This window comes from Delphinapterus leucas, chromosome 9, assembly GCF_059928025.1.
Source record: "Delphinapterus leucas isolate spDelLeu-1000000601 "Yukka" chromosome 9, BTC_Dleu_Yukka2, whole genome shotgun sequence".
NCBI lineage: Eukaryota > Metazoa > Chordata > Mammalia > Artiodactyla > Monodontidae > Delphinapterus > Delphinapterus leucas.
In genome coordinates this window covers 1649312-1662803 of record NC_143137.1, presented here as the reverse complement: position 1 = coordinate 1662803, position 13492 = coordinate 1649312, and the positions used below count along the sequence as shown (strand labels likewise).

The window sequence follows — 13492 nt, the reverse complement described above, 5'->3', positions numbered from 1 at the left end:
CAGTGGTTACTTTCTCATTCTTAACACACATACTTAGACTTATGTTTTTTTCAACCTAACCCCACAGGGAAACCTTACTAGGTAACTTACCCCACACCAAGGTGAAGCTTTCACAACACTTTTTTAAAACCATTCTCTCACTGCTTTCCATTCACCCCTCCTAAGTCCTGGACTGTGCTGAGACTGTTTTAAAAATATTTAGTTTGAGATTATTACTAAAGTTTTCCAGTGATATGGAAGCCACCATATCCTTAATGACTAGAATAGTACCTAGTTACTAAATATACAGCTATAAAATGAATAAATAAATGAATGTCTTTTTGTGCCCTAATAGATATATGACATCTTTGGAAATATATGAGTTTTTAATTGCAATCTTCCCTGCCCCCCTAAGACTACTAAGATTATTTAATAATCCTTAACAGGTTATAAAAGGGAAGTTTGATGTCGGTCTCTCTCTCCTATGTAAGTAAATTTGCTATGTGAAAGCCTGTAAATCTTTTTTATTATTATCATCATTATTCTTGGAATTCGTGAATCATATAACTCTGGATCTGTTTATTTCCTGCTTAATAATCTTGCCTATGACTCTGTGACCTTTTTAATGTACACTCAAGTCTTTCCTCAGCTCACTGACAAGTTCTTCTATTACTTATTTACTTTTTTCTACTTGTTCTTTTTTCTTCTCCTAGATGTCTATTACTTAGACTAGGTATATTAGCTCTGTAGTCCATGTCTATTATTTCATTAGTGATTTCCTTCTCTTTGTTCTTTTGTTCTGTGACATGAAATAGTTCTTCCACTTGATTCTACCAGATGATTAATTCAATTTTCAGAAGGACTGTATTATTTTTCTATTGCTACTGTAACAAATCACCACAAACTTAGTGGCTTAAAGCAATACAAATGTATTATATTACAGTTCTGGACGTCAGAAGTCTAAAATCAAGGTGTCAGCAGGACTGTGTTCCTTCTGGGGACTCCAGGGGAGAATCTGCTTGTCTTCTCCAGCTTCTGGAGGCTGCCAGCACTCCTCGGCTCATGGTCCCTTTTTCACATCACTCCACCCTCCGCTTCCACAGCCACATTTCCTTCTCTGACCCTCCTGTGTCATCTTTCACTTATAACAATGCTGTGGGACTTCCCTGGTGGCACAGTAGTTAAGAATCTGCCTGCCAATGAAGGGGACACGGGTTCGAGCCCTGATGCAAGATCCCGTGGAGCCGCAGAGCAACTAAGCCCATATGCCACAACTATTGAGCCTGCACTCTAGAGCCCGTGAGCCACAACTACGGAGCCCGCGAGCCACAACTACTGAGCCTGCGTGCCACAACTACTGAGCCTGGCACCACAACTACTGAAGCCCACGTGCCTAGAGCCCGTGCTCCGCAACAAGAGAAGCCACCGCAATGAGAAGCCCGTGCACCGCAACAAAGAGTAGCCCCCGCGCTCCGCAACTAGAGAAAGCCCACACGCGGCAATGAAGACCCAACACAGTCATAAATAAATAAATAAATAAATAAATAAATTTATTTAAAAAAAAAAAACAATGTTGTGATGACACCGGGCCTGTCAGATCACCTAGGATAATCTCGAGACCCCCCTCGCTTAATCACACTGCAAAGTCCCTTTTGCCATGTAAGGGGTCATGTTTACAGGCTCTTGGGGTTAGGACTTGGGTACCTTCGTGCGACACTATTCTGTCTACCACAAGGACTATCACATCTTTTGTCTACTGAATTTTTATAATGTTTTTCCCACATTCTAGGCAATCCTTTTTCTACTCTAATTATATCTCTTTGAAAATTGGTATTTACTTTTGGGGGCTAATTACAAATTCTTATTTGTCTCTCCCATTAGTTAACTTCAATTGGAATCACACTTTCTCGCTATTCATCTTGGCCTTCGTCACTCAGTCCTAAGCGAATGGTAACTTTTCTGTATCTGCCGCTATTCTTCCCTTCACACCTACTCAGCGCACACAGTCGCTCAAACAGTGACAAAACATCTGGAGGGCCCAGTAATTTTTGTTCTTGGGGAGTACGGATGAACTGACCAGAAATATTGACTCAGGAGAAAGACAACTCAGTGCTCTGGCATCTCTCAAGATACAAACAGCGCTCCTTTCTCAAAGGGAGAAATACTGAAGGGAGGATTCAGGCCAACAACCCAAGGCAGCAGGGTACAAATGCACTAAGCCCTCTTGTGGAATCACAAAACTTCAGTCTTACCCCAGGTCTCTAAAAAAGGTAAGTATTCCCCACTGCATTTCCTTTCTCACTTCCGTCCATCGCTAAAGAGAGAGAAATCCAATATTCTCTCTTTTGGAGAACCTGAGGTCTTGCAAGCACTGAAATGTTATACACTATTTCCAGAGCTCATGAGTTTCATCATTTTACTTGCCAGTATATAGTTTATAAAAGAACAGGGGTAAAGATAGTATAGATGTATTCAGGTAGTGTGACCCAAAACTACTAAACTTTGACTACAAATTTAGCAGCCAAAACAAAAACAGAAACATTTAAGTTACAGAATTAATGGATATTTCTGTATAACAAAGAGATTTACAGTAAGATGGCATAGCATTATAAGATTTTCAAGTATCTTTGAATATAGTAGTCTTAGAGATAAGTATATTTTACTTTTTATCTCATTTCTTTACAAATTATACGGTATGTATCTGTAGTTAATGCTCATTTAACTTCTATATCTGATAAATTACAAATACAATTCCAAACTACATTTCATTCCCTATACTTGTGAAGAAAAGCATTATTCCAGTAACCAGTTCACTGTTAGAAAAAATAATCTGATGAATATTCAGAATTTTGAAAGGGAATCAGAGTAGACAGTATTCCTGCTGCCAATGTAAAATTAAGTGAAAAGACATAAATGCCTACTTTGTGGGTGTGATGTCTACAAAGCTCAATACAGATGTCTAGACTAATCAATGTTTTCAAAGGAAAATAACTAAAGTGATATTTCTGTAACACTGTGTGTTTATTTTTTGGTGACACAATGCTAGGCACACAATGCGTAGTTAATAAACACTGACTGAGTTGCATACTAAAATCAAGAATACATTCTTATTGTCCTCAAAGAAATTACGCCTTTTTTAAATGACTAGATTCATCTGGAATAACACAATTTTCAAAGACACCACCATCCTTTACTGTATATCTCACTACCTAAGTGAGAAAAGTAAGCTTGTTTGGGCGGAATATTCCATTATAAATGACTGGAAGGAAATGATGGCTCTTGTAAGGAATCATGATACACTGCAAAGAATTCTGGAATGTTACACAAATTTAAGCGGCAGCGACAAAATGATCAAAATATCCTAAAGAACTGTATTATCATTACTTTACTTCAAAATGAATCTAAAATATTCAATGTCAGCATTGTCTAGTCAATAAGTCAAATTGGTAGACAAAACCTGTTTGGACTAGTCATGAAAAATAAAAAGGGATTCGCCAAGAAAACCACAAAGCAGCTCATTTAAGGTCAATTTAACGGTATTATTCTGTTTTCCTTCCAGCCTCAACATAAGACTTCACTACCTCAAAGGAAATTGTAAGAGTATCTATTTGCATTCCCCCTAGGTGATTGGCAGTTCACCACCAATTAGTTCAAAATTACACTGTTACTAGCATGCAATAAAAACAACACCTTTCATCTTTCTTACACAGGTAAGAATACCTTCAGAGCCAATAACTTTGATCAAATGAGTATTTTTGATCCTGCCCCACCCACCTCTTTGGATTCAGGAAAACTAATAGCTGAAGGCAACTTTTCCCAGCTTTATTCTTAAACTGAAAAACTAGTGTGGTATTGAAAATATTTTGCTTGCAAGATAACATAATTTCCCAAAGTCCAGCACTTCTTCAATAATTAAGCTGTCCTTACACCTTTTCTTTTTTTTTTTTTAGATATTTATTTATTTATATTTGGCTGCATGGGGTCTTCTTTGCTGCACGCGGGCTTTCTCTAGTTGCGGTGAGCAGGGGCTACTTCTTCGTTGCACTGTGCAGGCTTCTCACTGCGGTGGCTTCTCTTGTTGTAGAGCACGGGCTCTAGAGCGCAGGCTCAGTAGTTGTGGTGCACGGGCTTAGTTGCTCCGCAGCATGTGGGATCTTCCCAGACCAGGGCTCAAAACCATGTCCCCTGCATTGGCAGGTGTATTCTTAACCACTGCGCCACCAGGGAAGCCGACACCTTTTCTTAATACATAAGAGAGCCTTAACTGACATGCATTCATATGTTAAAGGACAGACACTAATTATTTAATATAAAATATATAATGTTGTATTTTTAAAAACAAACATAAATCTCCAACTAGGTATGTAAACAATTCAAAGAATATGAAGCAATAAAACAATCTCCCTAAACAATTCAGGACCATAAACAATTCAGTGTCCTAAACTTAGTCCCATAATGAATACTACTTGGAAATAGATACCTCTAGTATAAACATTATTTTTTCATTTAACTTTTAAATTTAGCATATAGCCAAAAGAAAGCTGATTAGAAAATCTGTTATCTAAGTAACTCTTTAAAATTTTCATTATACTTAGTACTTTAAATTGACCAAAGTTATTTCTATCACCAAGAATGTGAAGTCACTCAAGTACTTTTAATTATTTCTAGTCACTTAGACAAACAAGTTAGTTGTTAAAGCCCAAGACTCCTAATAATTCATAGAATGAACAGTCTCCATCCCCTAAGCAAACACCAATAACTGTACACCATAAAGCCACTGATAATTAGACAGACCCCAGAAAGCTTTTGAAAACTGAAGCCTGGCCATGAAATCTCTAAAGCATCTATTTGGGCATGAACAAATACTACTACTATCTACAGAGGAGATAGACAACTCGCATACTCAAAAACTCTATTTCTATTCCATTTGCAGTGCTAACATCTGTTAAAATAATAGTTTCTATTTACTTCTAACATATCCACAAAATATGGCTAATTATAGAACCAAGTAATATGAGACTTTTGATATTCAACACAATTTTGAAAATGCAAAATACTTTTTTTTTTTTTTGCAGTACGCGGGCCTCTCACTGCTGTGGCCTCTCCCGTTGCGGAGCACAGGCTCCGGATGCGCAGGCTCAGCGGCCATGGCTCACAGGCCCAGCCGCTCCGTGGCATGTGGGATCTTCCCAGACCGGGGTACGAACCCACATCCCCTGCATCGGCAGGCGGACTCTCAACCACTGCGCCACCAGGGAAGCCAGCAAAATACTCTGATTATAAAAGGCCACAAGCAAGATGGAGAGTATTAAACAATCAGCTTTAGGAACATTATATGAAGCTATGTACAATTAAAGTAATGGTTTGGCCTTTTTTTTTCTACTTTAGCTATAAGTTATTGGTAGATCTTAAGCTAGATAAGATGTTAAGATTATTTTATATGTGCTACTCTCAGGAACACCATCCTCCACATAAATGTGGTTGAACAAGCAGCTTATATGCATTAATTCATCTTCTGCTAACAAATCTGGATCATCTATACAGAGTATCTCTCTAAATTTCAGAGAATATATGCTACTTAACTCTTAAATTATTCTATAGTTTGTTATTACAAAGTATTCCTCATCTACTAATACTGTATCTTCAGCCAATTCATTTCATCCCTTCATCATCTCATTATCTGGGTCATATTTTATTGTCATGAAAAGTGATTATATGGCCCAAGAAACTGAACAAATTGTAACAAGGTGTCTCTCACAGTTTCAGACCCTTGGACCCAAATTTTGATATCTTATTAGAAACCATTTAATTAGTATTACCAGTAGAATTAATACTCTTTTCTGTTAGTTCATGAAGTCAAGATATTACTAAACATTTTCTTCTATCACAGTATTGCCCAAAAAAGGGTCATTCAGTGTCAACAATCTTTGCTATGTATGTTCTTGATGAAAGCTGACACTTGATCACCTTCAGCCTGTCTAAGCCCAAACATTTCTCGAAGTGGGCCAGAGTCTGCTAAATCTGAGACAGTCTCACTTCAATGGTATAACCAACAGAATAACCATTGCTGGACTACAGAAGAATGCCTAAGGAAAGTCAAGATGAAAGTAACGTAGCGGACATGAGATAAAACCCAACATAAGCCTCCTTATACCATTAAAGGTGTTATTGTGAAAGACATCATATAGCTAACTGTCTTGCCAATGACAATGGGAAAGCTTCCGACAGGATGCTAGAACTCTAAAGCAAGCATAGACTGCCTGGCAAACTCAGATTGTTATAAACAGCAAGATTCAAGGACTGATGGTGACAAAATGCTTCTGACAGGTCACTTAGTTCCACAAAAAATTCAGATATGTCGTTTTTTTCAATCCTTTACCTTTCAGAATACAAAGGTACTGCAACATGACACTCAGCAAAAATGAAACAAGTACATCTTCTGTGCTCTCAAAAATAAAGAATCAATATCAACTTCAATAGAAAAAGCTTTTAAAAAAAGATCAGAACGAAGCAGGAAAGTAACCGCCACCGAAAGTGATATACTAACTCTTTATCGTGAAGATGAAAACAGTACCTAACAAAACCGAATTGAATCACTAAGTTCAAAGGCTATAATATTTTTAAATAAATTACATTAAAAGAACTGTGAAGGGTGTGAACTTAAACAACAAAAAATAATTCCTATTCATTATGGTGCTTCTAAAGGTACCCAGTACACCCATAGGCTATACACACAAAAGCTAATTATTTCAATTAATGCTGTTGCATAACTTAAACACTTAAACAGGCTAATGATAAATATATAACTTTATCCTGGGAAGGAATTAGGCAAAAGATTTTCTACCACGATTAATGTAATGAGACTTTCTGCTGGGCTACTCTTCAGGGGTCCTGGAGTAGAAATGGATTGTGACTGCTCCCATTTCCTGGGTTAACAATAGGGGAAAATCACCTTACTTCTGCTTCTTCACTAACACCCAGCACACACGGTCCTCCAGCCCCTCAATCTTGGTTTGTCTCCAGAGGTCTCTACTATGGGCTTTCCTAAATACTCTTCCATGTGATGGTCTTTTATGCTGTCACCAAATTTTACTTCTTCCTTCTTCACATCTATGGTAAAATGACAATCATCCATCATGTGTGTTTTTCATCTATCCGTTTACATATGCAACAAGTATTTACTACCAACCCACCACATGTCTGGCAGTATCAGAGGATCAGGAAGAAAATAAGCAAAAATCCCTGCCCTGTGGAGTTCCTGTTCCAGGTGGAGAGATGGGCAACATATGAAAAGTGAGCAGCATGTCAGCGATTGGAAAGTGCCATAGAAACAATAAAGCAGGAAGGGGGAAAGAAGTGCCAGGGTGGAGGTGGGCCTGGCACTACGAAATCACAGCCACAAGGCTCACAGCATGGGAAAGCCCACGGAGAAGGGGACCATTAGGTAAAGACCTGAAAGGCAGGAGGCAGAGGCGGGGCAGGCCGCATGAGAAAAGAACAGCAAGGAGACTGCAGGAGAGGAAGCCAGAGGATGCAGAAGCTACAGACTGGGGCCAACAAGTGAGATCTGACTTACATTTTCAAGCGCTCTCCTTGACTCACAAGGCCAAAGATGCAGGGAGCCCACCAGGAAACTACAGAATCTAACCAAGAGGTGACTGGCCACTCAAACCGGAGTGGTGACAGTGCAAGTGGTGAGGCGTGGTAAGATGCTGGAGAGGCTTTGAAGTGAGAGCTGACAGCTTTGCGAAGGAATCCACATGGGAATTAAGAGAAAGAGACGCCAACATATTAGCCTGAGCACCTGGACGAATGGATTTGCCACCTACAGGGATGGGTCCACTCTAACAGAGGCGGAATTAGCTGATCCTGGACTAGATATGTTCAAGATGCCAATTAGCCCAGTGGAGTGTCTACTAGGCAGCTGGATCTACACAGTTGGAGGTCAGCAGCACACAGGTGGTATAAAGCCATGCGGCCAAAGGACACAACCAGAGGAGGGCAGGCAAACAGAAAAGAGAAGTTTAAGGACCGAGGCATGAGGCTGTCCCGTGTGAAGAAGGAATGGACACAGAGAAAACCCAGCAAAGCAGACTGAGAAGCAGCAGCCCATTAAATGGAAGGACAAGGAAAGTGTAGCAAACTGAAAACCAAGTGGAATAAAACGATCTCAAGGAGAGGGGAGTGTAAGACGAGGACTCTGAACTCGGGGCCAACCTGGCACCAGCACTTCGGTAGAGTCGTGGAGGCAGAAGTGAGTTCAAAGCCAAACGTTCAAAGCACAGAAATGAAGCCAACAAGAATACAACCCTTGGGACTTCCACTCTAAAAGTGGGAAAGCAATGAGGTGGTGAGCTGGAGCAGGCAGGAGGTCAAGACAGATTGATTTGCTTTCCTTCCTTCTGAGGAAAGAAAAATTTGTATTCTAAGGCAAGTCAAGGAAAATTTTAACACAAGAAGTTTTCTCTGCCCTTTGGCCGCCTCTCTCCCCACACTGTGCACCATGTATCTGCACTATGCATTGACCACACGGCCCCATCCGCAGAAATGCCTGCTCAACCATAAAGAGCAACGTTCTCCTGGCACCAACAAGACGACTCCTTAGGAGATAACCTTCCTTCTTAACCCTGTACAGGACGGCGATGACCCACTAACCACTACTCACTTTGTATGTGTAGGTCTGGATTGTATAAACTGTTGATAATACGTCATTTAATGCACAGTCCTCTGTCTCAAAAACTCACACAACTGTGCTTTCACCTCTAAGAGGAGGACCGGTTCTTGGAGTTTTCTGAGAGACTGTTCCCAAGTTATAATCCTCAATTTGGTTTGAATAAAATTTTCCATTTCTTTCTTAGATCAACTGATTAGTTTTTCATCGACACTTCCTTCCTTTCCTTCCTCTCTTTCACTTGGTCTTTCATTCTGTTGAGAAAAATCACAGTAATTCTCTATGCTGATGGAAATGATCCACTTGGTGAAAAACTGATTCTGTAAGAGAAATGTAGAACGGCTAGGGTTCTGTCCTAGAATCAGTGAGAAGGGACAGAATCCAGTGCAACAGGGGAGGGCCAACTGTAGCCAGAAGCAGGGACAATGTAGCCACAGTGTAAGGAGAAAAGGCAGCACAAGCAGGGGCAGCTGCAGGTAGGTGGATCCACACAAAGGGAAATGCTCGTGCAAGTTGTGTCATAATTGCTTCTATTTTCTCAAGAAAATAGGAAGCAAAGTTATCACCTGAGAGTGACAGTGAAGATGGTCTGAGAAAAGAGAAGACATAAATAGTCATCGAGGAGAACCTATGGTCATGCACATAAAGAAAGGCCAGGCAGTCATGGTCAGAGGTGAACAGACATGAGTGCAGAGGACATCCAGAGCTGGCTGGAAGCAAGGCTGCAGTCTCGCCAGGCATGAGTACAACAGAGTGAGAGGGAAAGGGGACTGAGGGTGCACATGAGGGAACGGTTATAACGACGGCCCAGGAATTTAAACTGTGACAAAGCAAGGGTATGATGGAAAAGGGTGGGGCTGGTAATAAAAAGTTATTAGGATAAACAAATGACACGTTAAGGCTCAATACTGAAGAACTGTGGGAAGTGAGCTGGAAAAATCAGAGCTGGAGAGGAGGACGACTGATTTTGAGATTATGCAAGAACTTGAGCTCCCGCTCATGACAAGGCCTGCATTATAATCCCAGGCAATAAGCAGCTGAGGGAGATCGTTGGAAGAGAGAGGTCAAGGAGCTCCCAGAGTACTGGGACACTGAAACCACCAAGAATTATGATAGGTGTTGTAGAGAGAATGATCATGAATGAGGAGATAAAACAACAGCTTCCAGGAGGGCGCAGGAACAGCCTTGGGTGGGAGGGGTGCCTGAAAAGGGGAGAAGGTGTCAATCAGGTCAAGGTCCAAAGACGCGAGATTCAAAGTGTCTGAAAGAGAGCAAGAGGAGGCCAGCCAAGGCTGTGGAGAAACGGAGCCCCACCGAGGGAGCTCCCGAGGAAGCACGGTTCTTCACGCAAGAGGGCGAAGGCTGAGCATCCAGGCTTCTGCTGCCGAGTGAGCGCTCAGCTCCAAGTGCTAAAGCAGAAGGTTCACGAGCTAGGGGACAGTGGGAAATTGGGGCAGAAAAGGGACAAAGAGAGACATGGGGAACACAGAGTCTGAGATGCAAAGAACTGCATACCCCAGGCTCCTCATGCCAGCCGGCAGAAAGGGGCAAAGAGCAAAACGCACCCATTATCCCTGCGGGTCCCAAGTGCCGAGAGTGGGAAGGCACAGGAGTCTTGCCAGAACTGCACGAGCTCTAGGGACGTCACTTTACTCTTGCCAGGGTAGGTGGACGTGAGGGAAGGGGGCTTGGCCAGATGGCGTGGCGCTCGGGCTCCCTCCCGCTCCAGGATCCCATACAGCTCCCCTCCATTTCTTTTCCAAGTCTTTCAGCGCTGGACACAACCTTCACAGAGTCTCACCATTTCTTTTCCTGTTCTTCAGTTAACTAGTCCATGATCTTGAGACTCAGCTTCTAAATTCACCTGCACAATGTCTGGTTCTTAGAAGAAGATGTGCAGTAAACAGAAAAGGGAGGAGAAAGAGTGGAGTAGACTGGTAACAGGATGGCTTCTTTATAACAGTATACCCGTTAGCTTTATTTTATTACTGTACTTTATGAAATAACAATAATATTAACAAGAACAAAACCTCTAGCACCATCAAGGGTGAACGAGAAGCAACGGAGTCACAGGCAGGCAGCCCATCCTAAAGCTACACTGATAACTTAAACACCAGGCATGAAAACCCAACTCCAGGGATATAATAACAACCACAACAAGGGTCAACGAGAAGCAACGGAGTCACAGGCAGGCAGCCCATCCTAAAGCTACACTGATAACTTAAACACCAGGCATGAAAACCCAACTCCAGGGATATAATAACAACCACAACAAGTCACCTTATCGTCCAGAAAAAATGGTGTTAGTCCCACAGTAAAGCACCTCTTGATATTAAGTATCATGTTTTTTCCAGATAACTGTAAAGCTGGGATCAGAGCAAACCATGCAGATGTTCCCAAGATTCAAGATTCATGCGATGCGCGTCACAGCCCACGCAAACCAAGAAAGCACACTCAATGTGCCCTCAGCAAACACCATCACAAATTCTGGGGTGAATCACCGCTGTAATCTGTATTTTTAAAAATCTTTTACTCTATTCTGCAATTCTTTTTAATAGCCCAGAGTAAAAAAGTTAAAACTTCACTTTTTAAAAATAATTTAAAATATAAAATAACTGTTACAACAAAATACACTTGACACAGTACTAAATAAAATCCCTGTGGGGCTCCCCTGGTGGCACAGTGGTTAAGAATCCGCCTGCCAGTGCAGGGGACACGGGTTCGAGCCCTGGTCCGGGAAGATCCCACATGCCGCGGAGCAACTAAGCCCGTGTGCCACAACTACTGAGCCTGTGCTCTAGAGCCCACATGCCACAACTAATGAAGCCCATGTGCTGCAACTACTGAAGCCCGTGCTCTGCAACAAGAGAAGCCACCGCAACAAAGCACACGCACTGCAAGGAAGAGTAGCCCCCACTCACCGCAAATAGAGAAAGCCTGTGCGCAGCAACAAAGACCTAATGTGGCCAAAAATAAATAAATTAAAATAAAATAAAATCCATGGGATGATTTCCATTACTAACCTCCCATGATCTGTATTTTCTTAAAAAATAGCAAATCATAAAATACAGTTTTGTTCCATCTTGGTTTTTTTCCTCTGCACATACTGATAAATATACTTTACTGAAGCTCACAATTCTTAGTCTATGTTAGTCAAAATGTCCATTTTGCCATAGAACGCTTTATGTTACAAGCCTATTATTTTCTACCTGAAACAGTCCATAGTGCTAACCAACAGCAAATAGCAAAACTATAGCATTTATCCCAACAAAGAGTCTCACTGGAAAGATTTTAATGACAACCTACCAACAGAGCAGTCAGAAGTAGTGCATGGCTTCCCAAAACGGCAGAAAATAAAATTACACTTAGCATTAGCTATCATACCATCCTTAATTCTCTACAAACTATAACATTATTGTGCTAGCCGGAGAGTTTTGTTTATTTTGGCTTTGCCTCATTATATAATACCTTAAACTTCTGGCAAGTATTTCCTTTCCAGTTTCTTTTCTTTTTTTTAATAAATTTATTTATTTATTTATTTATTATCTATGGCTGTGTTGGGTCTTCGCTGCTGTGCACAGGCTTTCTCTAGTTGCGGTGAGCAGGGGCTACTCTTCTTTGCGGTGCTCAGGCGTCTCATTGCAGTGGCTTCTCTTGTTGCGGAGCACAGGCTCTAGGCGAACGGGCTCAGTAGTTGTGGCTCGCAGGCTCTAGAGCACAGGCTCAGTAGTTGTGGCCCACGGGCTTAGTTGCTCCGCGGCATGTGGGATCTTCCCGGACCAGGGCTCGAACCCGTGTCCCCTGCACTGGCAGGCGGATTCTTAGCCACTGTGCCAGCAGGAAAGTCCTCCTTTTCAATTTCTTTAGATATAACGAACCACTTTTGATGTGAGGAGCCAAGGATCTAGAAAGATTCTGGAGGGACTTTTTTTTCCCCATTGCTGAAGGACAAAGTGAGAAAAGCCTGTATGTGGAAGTCTGTTTTGATTAGACTTAATTCAAATTCTTTAATTCACAGAGCAGTGTGTTTTACCCTCCCTAGATCTTAGCCTCCTGAGCTGTAAGGCAGAACCAGTATACATCTAGGCTGACACATAAGCCCCACCTACTGCAGGAGGCAGCTGGACATGTATTCTTTATGATTCAGGCATGTTTTATTACACAGCGGCATGATTACCTAACTAAGACAAATTCATTATAATATTAACTACTTTAATGAAATATGATAAAGCTGACAGTATTGATTAAAGTTATAATTCTTAAATTAAATAGGCTTATATGCTAAAGTAGCTTTAATAAAGTTAGAAGAACAAAAGATACCTGTAGTTCCAGTCTAAAAGTTATCAGTATCAAAGCATATAATTATTACTGACAAGAATTCTCTAGAATAGATACAATCTGAAATTCTTTGATCTAAGAATAAAGCTCTAAATATTATCAACACTTTTGGGTTGATGATTTAAATTCACTATCTGTAACTGAAGAAAACAGGTATTTTCCTTCCCATTTCTCAGTATTTCACAGTTAAAGTAACCTTCCATTTTATACCAACTCTTGAATTATGGTTAGCTATAAATAATCTGATCTTGGTGTTTAGGTTTTCAACATTTAAAAAAAAAAAAAAACTTTGTAGGAGAAAAGAGTGCAGGGTGAAATTCATTTGAGTAAAATAAAGAAAATTTTACTATGTCATTTCTCTGTTAAACTTTCATCACTCTTTTCTTCATTGGTTCATCATTTGAAGCCAAAAATGATCAGTAATGAAAAATTAAATTTTAAAATCTTTGACATGCTTACATGGTTACCAGCTAACAATGAACAGCATCCCCAAATGACAACAGA

General features: G+C 40.8%; 1 protein-coding gene across 5 annotated transcripts in view; it reads right to left on the bottom strand.

Annotated features, from left to right (window-relative positions):
- LMBR1 (limb development membrane protein 1) overlaps positions 1-13492 on the bottom strand; it is a 140084-nt gene that overhangs the window by 44486 nt on the left and 82106 nt on the right. The gene's annotated exons all lie outside the window — the stretch shown is intronic.